Source organism: Oncorhynchus kisutch, linkage group LG15 (assembly GCF_002021735.2).
Source record: "Oncorhynchus kisutch isolate 150728-3 linkage group LG15, Okis_V2, whole genome shotgun sequence".
Lineage (NCBI taxonomy): Eukaryota > Metazoa > Chordata > Actinopteri > Salmoniformes > Salmonidae > Oncorhynchus > Oncorhynchus kisutch.
In genome coordinates, this window is record NC_034188.2 from 95,875,846 (window position 1) to 95,893,727 (window position 17,882).

Below are 17,882 nucleotides of genomic sequence, written 5' to 3' on the forward strand. Positions count from 1 at the left end.
CCAGCCCAGTCCCACTCAAGGTAAGGGTCGCCTGTGAAGGTGAAGACCAAAAAAATGTGAACATTTTATGGAAGAATATTTTTTTTAAATATGGAAATCCCCCCACCCATTTATAAAAAAATAATATTTTTTTTAATATATATTATTTTAAATATATTTTATTTTATTTGTGATTTTCCGGAAGTTGGCCGGAACGGAACCAGATAGAGACATTCCGTTTCTGTCGGAACCAGATAGAGACATTCCGTTTCTGTCGGAACCAGATAGAGACATTCCGTTTCTGTCGAACCAGATAGAGACATTCCGTTTCTGTCGGAACCAGATAGAGACATTCCGTTTTCTGTCGGAACCAGATAGAGACATTCCGTTTACTGTCGGAACCAGATAGAGACATTCGTTTCTGTCGGAACCAGATAGACATTCCGTTTCTGTCGGAACCAGGATAGAACATTCCGTTTCTGTCGGAACCAGATAGAGACAATCCGTCTCTGTCGGTCCGACCTAGTTGCATATATACATACATTCATTTCACATTGGCCGGAGTAGTATAGGAGGACCTCAAAACATTCCTGTGGTTGAATTGTTTTTCTAGCCTCAACGGTTTGGCCGCTGTAACCCAAAAGCACCTTAAATGGTCTTGGAAGAAAAATGGCTGCCTGCTAAACATTATAAACATTTCAAAGTAACAGTTGCTTCAGTCTGATCATCTCATGTACTGCTGGAACTATATTTGGAATCATTTTCACGTTTTCATAACATATATAATATATATATATTTTTTTTACAAATTCCAGTGTCTCAGTCATTGCACTATGTTGAGCTATGTGTCTGGTATTTGAAAGAGTTACTTGTGAGTTTTTCAATATGGTTCTTAATGGATTCAGTGCCGTGCTGGGTTCAATTACATGCTAAGACGGAACCCCCCCTGCCGGGTTCAGCCAACAGGGGGTGCACTCACCCCCTCTAATAAAACTGACTGTGTATAGGCTGTTAACCTCAACTCGAGGTGATTCACTCAGTCTTTCAACTATTGTTAAATGATAGAATGCTTATTTTACACAACATTTCAAAATAGGAGTTAGTTAAGTCTGATCCTTTCATGTTTTGATGTATATTTATTTGATTCATTTTCACAATTTTTTCCCCCTGTCTACTTTTTGGAATGACAGAGAGGTGGGAATGACAAGCTCTCTCATTGATCTCGGGTTCAGCCACCAGAGGGCACCCACCCTCTATGACAACTTAATGTTGATAGGCAGGTTACCTCCTCCCAGGAGATGACTCAACCTTTCAACTGTTTTGAAATGATGGGATGGCTATTAAACACAACTTTAAAACCTGGTTTTCTTGTATGTTACCAGTTTATGAGGGTTGCCTAATCACACATATGACATTTTGGAAAGATGTGACCTTTTTAACCCCTCAAAACAGCAACTATGACCCCAATGTAAGGCACTTCCGGTTGTCACAGGAAGCTGTAATTAAACACATTTCCTCACTGGACACCATTTTACATAATCATGAGGTTCAAGCCTTTATGTTAAAAAGTGATTGATTTACAGAGGGTTGAATACAGTGTTTTGCTCTAACTGTAGGCAGTGATTTCAAAACATGTTTTAGGGTCAATTTAACCACTTCCTGTTGCTCCAGGAAGCTTAAAATCAACACAGATAATCCTTATACTAGCTTGATTAGTTGTCATTGATGGTAGTTTGCTAGGGTAACCCTAACCTACTTTGTCATCCAGTTGAATTTAGAGCAGCAGGCAATGCATTCCTAAGGGAAGAGAAAGGAAGGCACATTTAGGAATTGATTCACTGTTAATGGTTCATGTCAAATGGTCTGAGTAAATAAGGAGTACTTCCCAAGCATTCCTGGGGGTGAATTGTGTTTCTAGCCTCAACGGTTTGGCCGCTGTAACCCAAAAGCACTTTAAATGTAGGTCAGGCTTCATTCTGGGCCTACATTTTGGGCTTGGAAGAAAATGGCCCAGGCTGCCAGCTACCTTTATAAACATTTCTAGATAGCAGTTGGTTCAGTCTGATCATGTTGTGCTGGAACTTTATTTGGATCATTTTCACGTTTTCATAACATATATATATTTTTGTTGACAAATTCCATGTTAAATAGTTTAGGCTAGTGTTATCAAAAGACCCAGTTGTTTTATCCACTAATCTGTCAATTAGTCTACAAACCACCCCTTGTTACAACCCTATTTTAGTTGAGTGTATGTAAACTTCTGACCCACTGGGAATGTGATTAAAGAAATACATAATTCTGAAATAAATAATTCTCTCTAAATTCTCTCTCTCCTCTTGTGTTTGTAGCACAATATATCTTACAGATAGACAGGCCAATTTAACCACATCCAGTTGCTCCAGGAAGATGAAAATCAACACAGCTGCCCCCCTCTCCAACAGTCATCATTTTTATTCACTGTTTGTGAACAATGGCTTCTGCCCTTGCCCCAACAGAACAATGACCTAGGCACCTGCTTTATCTTGGCCAGGTCGCAGTGGTGTATGAGAACTTGTCCTTAACTGGCTTACCTGGTGAAATAAAAGTGACATTTTAAAAAATAGGCAACATTTTTTTTCCTAGAAAGGGGATGTAGCTCAGTGGTAGAGCGCATGCTTGCATGTATGAGGTCCTGGGTTCAATCCCAGCTTCTCCATCTTTTTTGCAAAGACCCAACTTCTACTTTCCAGAATGTTTAAATTCTAAGCAGGAAACAGAGATGTGCAAAATCATTTGTTTGTAATCTGAAGAATATGCGTTCGCCCTGGCTTACATAAAAAATACAAAAAAATTAACCTGAATTAGGGCCAGACTAGTTACCATCATTTTCTCACATTGCAATTGAAAGTCTTTTCTATTGTCTCTTTTGGTCCATTTAGATTGTTAATGTAGATTGTATAGAATTATTTATTATTATTTTTATGTTATGGTTAAAAATGTTAATGTTTTACTGTGACTTGTCGTAGGCTCCTAAGTAGACCATAAGGTTAAAAAACAAACCAAATTAAGAAAACTAAACTGAAAAAACAAAAATACAATTAAAAAACTAAGTTGCTCCGCCAGAGTGTCTCTTTTGGGTCACTTTGTTGGTCCCAAGACGGATTTGTTTGTTCCATGTGTAACTCTGTGTTGTTGTTTGTGTTGCACTGCTTTGCTTTATCTTGGCCAGGTCGCAGTGGTGTATGAGAACTTGTCCTTAACTGGCTTACCTGGTTAAATAAAAGTGACATTTAAAAAAATAAGCAACATTTTTTAACTTCCCAGAAAGGGGATGTAGCTCAGTGGTAGAGTGCATGCTTTGCATGTATGAGGTCTTGGTTCAATCCCAGCTTCTCCATGTTTTTTTGCAAAGACCCAACTTCTACTTTCCAGAATGTTTAAATCTAAGCAGGAAACAGAGATGTGCAAAATCATTTGGTCTTGTAATCTGAAGAATATGCCTTCGCCCTGGCTTACATAAAAAAAATACAAAAATTAACCTGAATTAGTGCCAGACTAGTTACCATCATTTTCTCACATTGCAATTGAAAGTTTTTCTATGGTCTTTTTTGGTCCATTTAGATTGTTAATGTAGATTGTATAGAATTATTTATTATTATTTTTATGTTATGGTTAAAAATGTTAATGTTTACTGTGACTGTCGTAGGCTCCTAAGTAGACCATAAGGTTAAAAACCAAACCAAATTAAGACAACTAAACTGAAAAACAAAAAAATACAATTAAAAACTAAGTTGCTCCGCCAGAGTGTCTCTTTTGGGTCACTTTTGTTGGTCCCAAGCCCGGATTTGTTTGTTCCATGTGTAACTCTGTGTTGTTGTTTGTGTTGCACTGCTTTGCTTTATCTTGGCCAGGTCGCAGTGGTGTATGAGAACTTGTCCTTAACTGGCTTACCTGGTGGTGAAATAAAAGTGACATTTAAAAAAATAGGCAACATTTTTTTTCCTAGAAAGGGGATGTAGCTCAGTGGTAGAGCGCATGCTTTGCATGTATGAGGTCCTGGGTTCAATCCCCAGCTTCTCCATCTTTTTTTGCAAAGACCCAACTTCTACTTTCCAGAATGTTTAAATTCTAAGCAGGAAACAGAGATGTGCAAAATCATTTGGTCTTGTAATCTGAAGAATATGCGTTCGCCCTGGCTTACATAAAAAAATACAAAAATTAACCTGAATTAGGCCAGACTAGTTACCATCATTTTCTCACATTGCAATTGAAAGTCTTTTCTATGTCTCTGGTCCATTTTTGTTAATTAGATTGTAGATAGAATTATTATTATTATTTTTATGTTATGGTTAAAAATGTTAATGTTTTACTGTGACTTGTCGTAGGCTCCTAAGTAGACCATAAGGTTAAAAAACAAACCAAATAAGAAAAACTAAACTGAAAAACAAAAAAATACAATTTAAAAACTAAGTTGCTCCGCCAGAGTGTCTCTTTTGGGTCACTTTTGTTGTCCCAAGACCGGATTTGTTTGTTCCATGTGTAACTCTGTGTTGTTGTTTGTGTTGCACTGCTTTGCTTTATCTTGGCCAGGTCGCAGTGGTGTATGAGAACTTGTCCTTAACTGGCTTACCTGGTTGAAATAAAAGTGACATTTAAAAAATAAGCAACATTTTTTTTTCCCAGAAAGGGGATGTAGCTCAGTGGTAGAGTGCATGCTTTGCATGTATGAGGTCCTTGGTTCAATCCCCAGCTTCTCCATGTTTTTTTGCAAAGACCCAACTTCTACTTTCCAGAATGTTGAAAATCTAAGCAGGAAACAGAGATGTGCAAAATCATTTGGTCTTGTAATCTGAAGAATATGCGTTCGCCCTGGCTTACATAAAAAAAAATACAAAAATTAACCTGAATTAGGGACAGACTAGTTACCATCATTTTCTCACATTGCAATTGAAAGTTTTTCTATGTCTCTTTTGGTCCATTTAGATTGTTAATGTAGATTGTATAGAATTATTTATTATTATTTTATGTTATGGTTAAAAATGTTAATGTTTTACTGTGACTTGTCGTAGGCTCCTAAGTAGACCATAAGGTTAAAAACCAAACCAAATTAAGAAAACTAAACTGAAAAACAAAAAAATACAATTAAAAACTAAGTTGCTCCGCCAGAGTGTCTCTTTGGGTCACTTTTGTTGGTCCCAAGCCCGGATTTGTTTGTTCCATGTGTAACTCTGTGTTGTTGTTTGTGTTGCACTGCTTTGCTTTATCTTGGCCAGGTCGCTGTGGTGTATGAGAACTTGTCCTTAACTGGCTTACCTGGTGAAATAAAAGTGACATTTAAAAAAATAGGCAACATATTTTTCCTAGAAAGGGGATGTAGCTCACGTGGTAGAGCGCATGCTTTGCATGTATGAGGTCCCTGGGTTCAATCCCCAGCTTCTCCATGTTTTTTGCAAGACCCAACTTCTACTTTCCAGAATGTTGAAATTCTAAGCAGGAAACAGAGATGTGGCAAATCATTTGGTCTGTAATCTGAAGAATATGCGTTCGCCCTGGCTTACATAAAAAAAATACAAAAATTAACCTGAATTAGGGCCAGACTAGTTACCATCATTTTCTCACATTGCAATTGAAAGTCTTTTCTATTTGTCTCTTTTTGGTCCATTTAGATTGTTAATGTAGATTGTATAGAATTATTTATTATTATTTTTATGTTATGGTTAAAAATGTTAATGTTTTACTGTGACTTGTCGTAGGCTCCTAAGTAGACCATAAGGTTAAAAAACAAACCAATTAAGAAACCTAAACTGAAAAACAAAAAAATACAATTAAAAACTAAGTTGCTCCGCCAGAGTGTCTCTTTTGGGTCACTTTGTTGTCCCAAGCCCGGATTTGTTTGTTCCGTGTGTAACTCTGTGTTGTTGTTTGTGTTGCACTGCTTTGCTTTATCTTGGCCAGGTCGCAGTGGTGTATGAGAACTTGTCCTTAACTGGCTTACCTGGTGAAATAAAAGTGACATTTAAAAAAATAGGCAACATTTTTTTTCCTAGAAAGGGGATGTAGCTCAGTGGTAGAGCGCATGCTTTGCATGTATGAGGTCCTGGGTTCAATCCCCAGCTTCTCCATCTTTTTTGCAAAGACCCAACTTCTACTTTCCAGAATGTTTAAATTCTAAGCAGGAAACAGAGATGTGCAAATCATTTGGTCTTGTAATCTGAAGAATATGCGTTCGCCCTGGCTTACATAAAAAAATACAAAATTAACCTGAATTAGGGCCAGACTAGTTACCATCATTTTCTCACATTGCAATTGAGTCTTTTCTATTGTCTCTTTTTGGTCCATTTAGATTGTTAATGTAGATTGTATAGAATTATTTATTATTATTTTTATGTTATGGTTAAAAATGTTAATGTTTTACTGTGACTTGTCGTAGGCTCCTAAGTAGACCATAAGGTTAAAAAACAAACCAAATTAGAAAACTAAACTGGAAAAACAAAAAAATACAATTAAAAACTAAGTTGCTCCGCCAGAGTGTCTCTTTGGGTCACTTTTGTTGGTCCCAAGACCGGATTTGTTTGTTCCATGTGTAACTCTGTGTTGTTGTTTGTGTTGCACTGCTTTGCTTTATCTTGGCCAGGTCGCAGTGGTGTATGAGAACTTGTCCTTACTGGCTTACCTGGTTAAATAAAAGTGAAATTTAAAAAATAAGCAACATTTTTTAACTTCCCAGAAAGGGGATGTAGCTCAGTGGTAGAGTGCATGCTTTGCATGTATGAGGTCCTTGGTTCAATCCCCAGCTTCTCCATGTTTTTTTGCAAAGACCCAACTTCTACTTTCCAGAATGTTGAAAATCTAAGCAGGAACAGAGATGTGCAAAATCATTTGGTCTTGTAATCTGAAGAATATGCCTTCGCCCTGGCTTACATAAAAAAAATACAAAAATTAACCTGAATTAGTGACAGACTAGTTACCATCATTTTCTCACATTGCAATTTAAAGTTTTTCTATGGTCTCTTTTTGGTCCATTTAGATTGTTAATGTAGATTGTATAGAATTATTTATTATTATTTTTATGTTATGGTTAAAATGTTAATGTTTTACTGTGACTTGTCGTAGGCTCCTAAGTAGACCATAAGGTTAAAAACCAAACCAAATTAAGACAACTAACTGAAAAACAAAAAAATACAATTAAAAACTACGTTGCTCCGCCAGAGTGTCTCTTTTGGGTCACTTTTGTTGGTCCCAAGCCCGGATTTGTTTGTTCCATGTGTAACTCTGTGTTGTTGTTTGTGTTGCACTGTTTGCTTTATCTTGGCCAGGTCGCAGTGGTGTATGAGAACTTGTCCTTAACTGGCTTACCTGGTGAAATAAAAGTGACATTTAAAAAAATAGGCAACATTTTTTTTCCTAGAAAGGGATGTAGCTCAGTGGTAGAGTGCATGCTTTGCATGTATGAGGTCCTGGGTTCAATCCCCAGCTTCTCCATTTTTTTTGCAAAGACCCAACTTCTACTTTCCAGAATGTTGAAATCTAAGCAGGAAACAGAGATGTGCAAAATCATTTGGTCTTGTAATCTTGAAGAATATGCCTTCGCCCGCTTACATAAAAAAAATACAAAAATTAACCTGAATTAGGACCAGACTAGTTACCATCATTTTCTCACATTGCAATTGAAAGTTTTTTCTATGGTCTCTTTTTGGTCCATTTAGATTGTTAATGTAGATTGTATAGAATTATTTATTATTATTTTTATGTTATGGTTAAAAATGTTAATGTTTTACTGTGACTTGTCGTAGGCTCCTAAGTAGACCATAAGGTTAAAAACCAAACCAAATTAAGAAAACTAAACTGAAAACAAAAAAATACAATTAAAAACTAAGTTGCTCCGCCAGAGTGTCTCTTGGGTCACTTTTGTTGGTCCCAAGCCCGGATTTGTTTGTTCCATGTGTAACTCTGTTGTGTTGTTGTGTTGCACTGCTTTGCTTTATCTTGGCCAGGTCGCAGTGGTGTATGAGAACTTGTCCTTAACTGGCTTACTGGTGAAATAAAAGTGACATTTAAAAAAATAGGCAACATTTTTTTTCCTAGAAAGGGGATGTAGCTCAGTGGTAGAGTGCATGCTTTGCATGTATGAGGTCCTGGGTTCAATCCCCAGCTTCTCCATGTTTTTTTGCAAAGACCCAACTTCTACTTTCCAGAATGTTTAAATTCTAAGCAGGAAACAGAGATGTGCAAAATCATTTGGTCTTGTAATCTGAAGAATATGCGTTCGCCCTGGCTTACATAAAAAAAATACAAAAATTAACTGAATTAGGGCCAGACTAGTTACCATCATTTTCTCACATTGCAATTGAAAGTCTTTTCTATTGTCTCTTTTGGTCCATTTAGATTGTTAATGTAGATTGTATAGAATTATTTATTATTATTTTTATGTTATGGTTAAAAATGTTAATGTTTTACTGTGACTTGTCGTAGGCTCCTAAGTAGACCATAAGGTTAAAAACAAACCAAATTAAGAAAACTAAACTGAAAAACAAAAAAAATACAATTTAAAAACTAAGTTGCTCCGCCAGAGTGTCTCTTTTGGGTCACTTTTGTTGGTCCCAAGACCGGATTTGTTTGTTCCATGTGTAACTCTGTGTTGTGTTTGTGTTGCACTGCTTTGCTTTATCTTGGCCAGGTCGCAGTGGTGTATGAGAACTTGTCCTTAACTGGCTTACCTGGTTAAATAAAAGTGACATTTAAAAAAATAAGCAACATTTTTTTTCCTAGAAAGGGGATGTAGCTCAGTGGTAGAGCGCATGCTTTGCATGTATGAGGTCCTGGGTTCAATCCCCAGCTTCTCCATGTTTTTTTGCAAAGACCCAACTTCTACTTTCCAGAATGTTGAAATCTAAGCAGGAAACAGAGATGTGCAAAATCATTTGGTCTTGTAATCTGAAGAATATGCCTTCGCCCTGGCTTACATAAAAAAAATACAAAAATAACCTGAATTAGTGACAGACTAGTTACCATCATTTTCTCACATTGCAATTGAAAGTTTTTCTATGGTCTTTTTGGTCCATTTAGATTGTTAATGTAGATTGTATAGAATTATTTATTATTATTTTTATGTTATGGTTAAAAATGTTAATGTTTTACTGTGACTTGTCGTAGGCTCCTAAGTAGACCATAAGGTTAAAAACAACAAACCAAATTAAGAAACTAAACTGAAAAACAAAAAAATACAATAAAAAACTAAGTTGCTCCGCCAGAGTGTCTCTTTTGGGTCACTTTGTTGGTCCCAAGCCCGGATTTGTTTGTTCCATGTGTAACTCTGTGTTGTTGTTTGTGTTGCACTGCTTGCTTTATCTTGGCCAGGTCGCAGTGGTGTATGAGAACTGTCCTTAACTGGCTTACCTGGTTGAAATAAAAGTGACATTTAAAAAATAGGCAACATTTTTTTTCCTAGAAAGGGGATGTAGCTCAGTGGTAGAGCGCATGCTTTGCATGTATGAGGTCCTGGGTTCAATCCCAGCTTCTCCATTTTTTTGCAAAGACCCAACTTCTACTTTCCAGAATGTTTAAATTCTAAGCAGGAAACAGAGATGTGCAAAATCATTTGGTCTTGTAATCTGAAGAATATGCGTTCGCCCTGGCTACATAAAAAAATACAAAAATTAACCTGAATTAGGGACAGACTAGTTACCATCATTTTCTCACATTGCAATTGAAAGTTTTTCTATGTCTCTTTTGGTCCATTTAGATTGTTAATGTAGATTGTATAGAATTATTATTATTATTTTTATGTTATGGTTAAAATGTTAATGTTTACTGTGACTGTCGTAGGCTCCTAAGTAGACATAAGGTTAAAAAACAAACAAATTAAGAAAACTAAACTGAAAAAACAAAAAAATACAATTAAAAACTAAGTTGCTCCGCCAGAGTGTCTCTTTTGGGTCACTTTTGTTGGTCCCAAGACCGGATTTGTTGTTCCATGTGTAACTCTGTGTTGTTGTTTGTGTTGCACTGCTTTGCTTTATCTTGGCCAGGTCGCAGTGGTGTATCGAGAACTTGTCCTTAACGGCTTACCTGGTTAAATAAAAGTGACATTAAAAAAATAGCAACATTTTTTTTCCTACCAGAAAGGGGATGTAGCTCAGTGGTAGAGCGCATGCTTTGCATGTATGAGGGTCCTGGGTTCAATCCCCAGCTTCTCCTCTTTTTGCAAAGACCCACTTCTACTTTCCCGAATGTTGAAAATTCTAAGCAGGGAAACAGAGATGTGCAAAATCATTTGGTCTTGTAATCTGAAGAATATGCTTCGCCCTGGTTACATAAAAAAATACAAAAATTAACCTGAATAGGGACAGACTAGTTACCATCATTTCTCACATTGCAATTGAAAGTCTTTTCTATTGTCTCTTTTTGGTCCATTTAGATTGTTAATGTAGATTGTATAGAATATTTATTATTATTTTATGTTATGGTAAAAATGTTAATGTTTACTGTGACTTGTAGTAGGCTCTAAGTAGACCATAAGGTTAAAAACCAACCAAATTAAGACAACTAAACTGAAAAACAAAAAAATACAATTAAAAACTAATGCTCCGCCAGAGTGTCTCTTTGGGGTCATTTTGTTGGTCCCAAGCCCGGACAGTAATCTAGCTGGTCTGTCATAATATAATAGAGACAGTAGATCTAGCTGGTCTGTCATATATAAAGAGATAATAGCTGTGTCATATTAAAAGAGACAGTAGATCTAGCTGGTCTGTCAATAATATATAGAGACCAGTAGATCTAGCTGTCTGTCCATATTATAAAAAGACAGTTTTGATCTAGCTGGTCTGTTCATATTATAATAGAGACAGTAGATCTAGATGGTCTGTCATAATTTTAATAGAGACAGAAGATCTAGCTGGTCTGTCATAATAATAGAGAAGTAATCTAGCTGGTCGGCCAAATATAATAGGAACAGTATATCTAGCTTGTCTGCCATATGTAATAGAGACATATATCTCGCTGGGCTGTCATAATTATAGAGACGTAGATCTAGCTGGTCTGCATAATAGAATAGAGACATAGATCTAGCTGATCTGTCATATATAATATAGACAGTAGATCTAGCTGGTCTGTCATAATATATGAGACTGTACATCTAGCTGTGTCTGTCCTAATATAATATAGACATAGAACTAGGTGGTCCTGTCATAAAATAAGAGACTAAGTATCTAGCTTTTCTGTCATAAATAATAGAGACTATAGACTAGCTGGTGTGTTCAAAATCATATAAGACAGTAGATCTAGCTGGTCGGCCTAATATAATAGAGACAGTAGATCTATATTTCTGCCATAATATAAAGAGACATGGATCTAGCTGGTCTGTCATAATATAATAGAGACAGTAGAACTAGGCTGGTTCTCCATAATGAAAATAGAGACCAGTAGATTTAGCTGTCTGTCCATATTTAAGAGACAGTAGATCTAGCTGATCTGTCATCATATAATATAGACAGATCTAGCTGGTCTGTCATAATATAATAGAGACAGTAGATGTAGCTGGTCTGTCATATTATAACAGAGACAGTAGATCTAGATGGTCTGTCATAATGTAATAGAGACAGTAGATGTAGCTGGTCTGTCATATTATAACAGAGACAGTAGATCTAGATGGTCTGTCATATTATAATAGAGACAGTATATGTAGCTGGTCTGTCATAATATAGTAGAGACAGTACATCTAGCTGGTCTGTCATATTATAATAGAGACAGTAGATCTAGCTGGTCTGTCATAATATAATAGAGACAGTAGATCTAGCTGGTCTGTCATATTATAAAAGAGACAGTATATCTAGCTGGTCTGTCATAATATAATAGAGAGAGTAGATCTAGCTGGTCTGTAATAATATCATAGAGACAGCAGATCTAGCTGGTCTGTCATAATATAATAGAGACAGTAGATCTAGCTGGTCTGTCATAATATAATAGAGACAGTAGATCTAGCTGGTCTGTAATAGTATAATATAGACAGTAGATCTAGCTGGTCTGTCATAATATAATCGAGACAGGAAATCTAGCTGGTCTGTCATAATATAATAGAGACAGTAGAACTAGGTGGTCTGTCATAAAATAATAGAGACTATAGATCTAGCTGTTCTGTCATAAAATAATAGAGGCTATAGATCTAGCTGGTCTGTCAAAATATAATAGAGACAGTAGATCTAGATGGTCTGTCATTATATAATAGAGACAGTAGATCTAGCTGGTCTGTCGTAATATAATAGAGACAGTAGATGTAGCTGGTCTGTCATATTATAACAGAGACAGTAGATCTAGATGGTCTGTCATAATGTAATAGAGACAGTAGATGTAGCTGGTCTGTCATATTATAACAGAGACATTAGATCTAGCTGGTCTGTCATAATATAATAGAGTCTGTAGATCTAGCTTGTCTGCCATTATATAATAGAGACAGTTGATCTAGCTGGTCTGTCATTTTATAATAGAGACAGTAGATCTAGCTGGTCTGTCATATTATAAAAGAGACAGTAGATCTAGATGGTCTGTCATAATTTAATAGAGACAGAAGATCTAGCTGGTCTGTCATAATATTATAGAGAAAGTAGATCTAGCTGGTCTGCCATAATATAATAGAGACAGTAGATCTAGCTGGTCTGCCATAATGTAATAGAGACAGTAGATCTAGCTGATCTGTCATAATATAATAGAGACAGTACATCTAGCTGGTCTGTCATAATATAATAGAGACAGTAGAACTAGGTGGTCTGTCATAAAATAATAGACTATAGATCTAGCTGTTCTGTCATAAAATAATAGAGACTATAGATCTAGCTGGTCTGTCAAAATATAATAGAGACAGTAGATCTAGCTGGTCTGCCATAATATAATAGAGACAGTAGATCTAGCTGGTCTGTCATAATATAATAGAGACAGTAGAACTAGCTGTTCTACCATAATTTAATAGAGACAGTAGATCTAGCTGGTCTGTCAGAATTTAATAGAGACAGTAGATCTAGCTGATCTGTCATAATATAATATAGACAGATCTAGCTGGTCTGTCATAATATAATAGAGACAGTAGATGTAGCTGGTCTGTCATATTATAACAGAGACAGTAGATCTAGATGGTCTGTCATAATGTAATAGAGACAGTAGATGTAGCTGGTCTGTCATATTATAACAGAGACAGTAGATCTAGATGGTCTGTCATATTATAATAGAGACAGTATATGTAGCTGGTCTGTCATAATATAGTAGAGACAGTACATCTAGCTGGTCTGTCATATTATAATAGAGACAGTAGATCTAGCTGGTCTGTCATAATATAATAGAGACAGTAGATCTAGCTGGTCTGTCATATTATAAAAGAGACAGTATATCTAGCTGGTCTGTCATAATATAATAGAGAGAGTAGATCTAGCTGGTCTGTAATAATATCATAGAGACAGCAGATCTAGCTGGTCTGTCATAATATAATAGAGACAGTAGATCTAGCTGGTCTGTCATAATATAATAGAGACAGTAGATCTAGCTGGTCTGTAATAGTATAATATAGACAGTAGATCTAGCTGGTCTGTCATAATATAATCGAGACAGGAAATCTAGCTGGTCTGTCATAATATAATAGAGACAGTAGAACTAGGTGGTCTGTCATAAAATAATAGAGGCTATAGATCTAGCTGTTCTGTCATAAAATAATAGAGGCTATAGATCTAGCTGGTCTGTCAAAATATAATAGAGACAGTAGATCTAGATGGTCTGTCATTATATAATAGAGACAGTAGATCTAGCTGGTCTGTCGTAATATAATAGAGACAGTAGATGTAGCTGGTCTGTCATATTATAACAGAGACAGTAGATCTAGATGGTCTGTCATAATGTAATAGAGACAGTAGATGTAGCTGGTCTGTCATATTATAACAGAGACATTAGATCTAGCTGGTCTGTCATAATATAATAGAGTCTGTAGATCTAGCTTGTCTGCCATTATATAATAGAGACAGTTGATCTAGCTGGTCTGTCATTTTATAATAGAGACAGTAGATCTAGCTGGTCTGTCATATTATAAAAGAGACAGTAGATCTAGATGGTCTGTCATAATTTAATAGAGACAGAAGATCTAGCTGGTCTGTCATAATATTATAGAGAAAGTAGATCTAGCTGGTCTGCCATAATATAATAGAGACAGTAGATCTAGCTGGTCTGCCATAATGTAATAGAGACAGTAGATCTAGCTGGTCTGTCATAATATAATAGAGACAGTACATCTAGCTGGTCTGTCATAATATAATAGAGACAGTAGAACTAGGTGGTCTGTCATAAAATAATAGACTATAGATCTAGCTGTTCTGTCATAAAATAATAGAGACTATAGATCTAGCTGGTCTGTCAAAATATAATAGAGACAGTAGATCTAGATGGTCTGTCATTATATAATACAGACAGTAGATCTAGCTGGTCTGTCATAATATAATAGAGACAGTAGATGTAGCTGGTCTGTCAAATTAATTATCAGATTATACAGATCCACAAACAATTCGAAAACAAATCCAATTTTGAAAAACTCCCATATCTACTGGGTGAAATTGTTTTCATTGTTTTCATAAAGCAGACATATGACATTTGTAATGTCTTTATTGTTTTGAAACTTCTGTATGCGTAATGTTTACTGTTAATTTTTATTGTTTAATACACTTTATATATTCACTTTATATATTATCTACCTCACTTGCTTTGGCAATGTTAACACAGGTTTCCCATGCCAATAAAGCCCTTGAATTGAATTGACAGACAGACAGAGTATCTATTTCATAAAGTTATCCATTTTAGAGAGAGTTTGTGTAAATTCTAGTCCTAGAATGAAACCTGACACAAATGAATCACCCTGACGAGCCTCTGACCTTTAACAGAACAATGACGTAGGGAACGACTTTGGATGGGCAATCTAGGGCAGTTAGGATCAGAACTTGTCAGAATAATAGAAGAGAAAATGATTTATTTCAGCTTGATTTGTTTAATCACTTACCCAGTGGGTCAGAATTTTACTCTCAACTATCAAACAGTCATGAAATCATAAATAAATGAATGTCTACACTAAAGTATGTGAATTTGATGGACTTTCTAACCTTAAAGGCCCAAGAACCAAAGTACAAATGCCAATGAAGTCCCTGCTCAGCCCTGGTCCTTTCATTCTGTAAATTCTGGTTCCTAAGCCTTTGAACTGTTTTCAAATGATAGAATGGCTATATAACCGATTTGCAAGAATTACACTGACCTAAGACAGGACATTTGCATTTAGTCTTCAGAATTCATCTGTACATGCTGCTTGCATAGATTGCCCATCCAAGGTGGGTGCCTAGGTCATTGTTCTGTTGGGGCAAGGGCAGAAGCCATTGTTCACAAACAGTGAATAAAAATGATGACTGTTGGAGAGGGGGGCAGCTGTGTTGATTTTCATCTTCCTGGAGCAACTGGATGTGGTTAAATTGGCCTGTCTATCTGTAAGATATATTGTGCTACAAACACAAGAGGAGAGAGAGAATTTAGAGAGAATTATTTATTTCAGAATTATGTATTTCTTTAATCACATTCCCAGTGGGTCAGAAGTTTACATACACTCAACTAAAATAGGGTTGTAACAAGGGGTGGTTTGTAGACTAAAGGACAGATTAGTGGATAAAACAACTGGGTCTTTTGATAACACTAGCCTAAACTATTTAACATAGTGCAATGACAGAGACACTGGAATTTGTCAACAAAAATATATATATGTTATGAAAACGTGAAAATGATCCAAATAAAGTTCCAGCACAACATGATCAGACTGAACCAACTGCTATCTAGAAATGTTTATAAAGGTAGCTGGCAGCCTGGGCCATTTTCTTCCAAGCCCAAAATGTAGGCCCAGAATGAAGCCTGACCTACATTTAAAGTGCTTTTGGGTTACAGCGGCCAAACCGTTGAGGCTAGAAACACAATTCACCCCCAGGAATGCTTGGGAAGTACTCCTTATTTACTCAGACCATTTGACATGAACCATTAACAGTGAATCAATTCCTAAATGTGCCTTCCTTTCTCTTCCCTTAGGAATGCATTGCCTGCTGCTCTAAATTCAACTGGATGACAAAGTAGGTTAGGGTTACCCTAGCAAACTACCATCAATGACAACTAATCAAGCTAGTATAAGGATTATCTGTGTTGATTTTAAGCTTCCTGGAGCAACAGGAAGTGGTTAAATTGACCCTAAAACATGTTTTGAAATCACTGCCTACAGTTAGAGCAAAACACTGTATTCAACCCTCTGTAAATCAATCACTTTTTAACATAAAGGCTTGAACCTCATGATTATGTAAAATGGTGTCCCAGTGAGGAAATGTGTTTAATTACAGCTTCCTGTGACAACCGGAAGTGCCTTACATTGGGGTCATAGTTGCTGTTTTGAGGGGTTAAAAAGGTCACATCTTTCCAAAATGTCATATGTGTGATTAGGCAACCCTCATAAACTGGTACATACAAGAAAACCAGGTTTTAAAGTTGTGTTTAATAGCCATCCCATCATTTCAAAACAGTTGAAAGGTTGAGTCATCTCCTGGGAGGAGGTAACCTGCCTATCAACATTAAGTTGTCATAGAGGGTGGGTGCCCTCTGGTGGCTGAACCCGAGATCAATGAGAGAGCTTGTCATTCCCACCTCTCTGTCATTCCAAAAAGTAGACAGGGGGAAAAAATTGTGAAAATTAATCAAATAAATATACATCAAAACATGAAAGGATCAGACTTAACTAACTCCTATTTTGAAATGTTGTGTAAAATAAGCATTCTATCATTTAACAATAGTTGAAAGACTGAGTGAATCACCTCGAGTTGAGGTTAACAGCCTATACACAGTCAGTTTTATTAGAGGGGGTGAGTGCACCCCCTGTTGGCTGAACCCGGCAGGGGGGGTTCCGTCTTAGCATGTAATTGAACCCAGCACGGCACTGAATCCATTAAGAACCATATTGAAAAACTCACAAAGTAACTCTTTCAAATACCAGACACATAGCTCAACATAGTGCAATGACTGAGACACTGGAATTTGTAAAAAAAATATATATATATATATATATATGTTATGAAAACGTGAAAATGATCCAAATATAGTTCCAGCAGTACATGAGATGATCAGACTGAAGCAACTGTTATCTTGAAATGTTTATAATGTTAGCAGGCAGCCATTTTCTTCCAAGACCAATTTAAGGTGCTTTTGGGTTACAGCGGCCAAACCGTTGAGGCTAGAAAAACAATTCAACCACAGGAATGTTTTTGAGGTCCTCCTTATCTACTCCGGCCAATGTGAAATGAATGTATGTATATATGCAACTAGGTCGGACCGACAGAGACGGATTGTCTCTATCTGGTTCCGACAGAAACGGAATGTCTCTATCTGGTTCCGACAGAAACGGAATGTCTCTATCTGGTTCCGACAGAAACGGAATGTCTCTATCTGGTTCCGACAGAAACGGAATGTCTCTATCTGGTTCCGACAGAAACGGAATGTCTCTATCTGGTTCCGACAGAAACGGAATGTCTCTATCTGGTTCCGACAGAAACGGAATGTCTCTATCTGGTTCCGACAGAAACGGAATGTCTCTATCTGGTTCCGACAGAAACGGAATGTCTCTATCTGGTTCCGACAGAAACGGAATGTCTCTATCTGGTTCCGACAGAAACGGAATGTCTCTATCTGGTTCCGTTCCGGCCAACTTCCGGAAAATCACAAATAAAATAAAATATATTTAAAATAATATATATTAAAAAAATATTATTTTTTTATAAATGGGTGGGGGGATTTCCATATTTAAAAAAAATATTATTCCATAAAATGTTCACATTTTTTTGGTCTTCACCTTCACAGGCGACCCTTACCTTGAGTGGGACTGGGCTGGA

General features: G+C 36.5%; 10 non-coding genes across 10 annotated transcripts; all 10 read left to right on the top strand.

Annotated features, from left to right (window-relative positions):
* The first annotated feature begins 3,967 nt into the window (after positions 1-3,967).
* trnaa-ugc (transfer RNA alanine (anticodon UGC)) lies at positions 3,968-4,039 on the top strand. Its single transcript has one exon. It is a non-coding gene; the product is annotated as a tRNA-Ala (tRNA).
* Positions 4,040-4,644: 605 nt separating this feature from the next.
* On the top strand, positions 4,645-4,716 carry trnaa-ugc (transfer RNA alanine (anticodon UGC)). Its single transcript has one exon. It is a non-coding gene; the product is annotated as a tRNA-Ala (tRNA).
* Positions 4,717-5,325: 609 nt separating this feature from the next.
* Positions 5,326-5,399, top strand: trnaa-ugc (transfer RNA alanine (anticodon UGC)). Its single transcript has one exon. It is a non-coding gene; the product is annotated as a tRNA-Ala (tRNA).
* Positions 5,400-6,008: 609 nt separating this feature from the next.
* trnaa-ugc (transfer RNA alanine (anticodon UGC)) lies at positions 6,009-6,080 on the top strand. Its single transcript has one exon. It is a non-coding gene; the product is annotated as a tRNA-Ala (tRNA).
* A 608-nt stretch (positions 6,081-6,688) lies between these two features.
* Positions 6,689-6,760, top strand: trnaa-ugc (transfer RNA alanine (anticodon UGC)). The gene has a single exon. It is a non-coding gene; the product is annotated as a tRNA-Ala (tRNA).
* Positions 6,761-7,368: 608 nt separating this feature from the next.
* On the top strand, positions 7,369-7,440 carry trnaa-ugc (transfer RNA alanine (anticodon UGC)). The gene has a single exon. It is a non-coding gene; the product is annotated as a tRNA-Ala (tRNA).
* A 606-nt stretch (positions 7,441-8,046) lies between these two features.
* On the top strand, positions 8,047-8,118 carry trnaa-ugc (transfer RNA alanine (anticodon UGC)). Its single transcript has one exon. It is a non-coding gene; the product is annotated as a tRNA-Ala (tRNA).
* Positions 8,119-8,730: 612 nt separating this feature from the next.
* Positions 8,731-8,802, top strand: trnaa-ugc (transfer RNA alanine (anticodon UGC)). Its single transcript has one exon. It is a non-coding gene; the product is annotated as a tRNA-Ala (tRNA).
* Positions 8,803-9,409: 607 nt separating this feature from the next.
* On the top strand, positions 9,410-9,480 carry trnaa-ugc (transfer RNA alanine (anticodon UGC)). The gene has a single exon. It is a non-coding gene; the product is annotated as a tRNA-Ala (tRNA).
* Positions 9,481-10,082: 602 nt separating this feature from the next.
* Positions 10,083-10,155, top strand: trnaa-ugc (transfer RNA alanine (anticodon UGC)). Its single transcript has one exon. It is a non-coding gene; the product is annotated as a tRNA-Ala (tRNA).
* Positions 10,156-17,882: the final 7,727 nt, after the last annotated feature.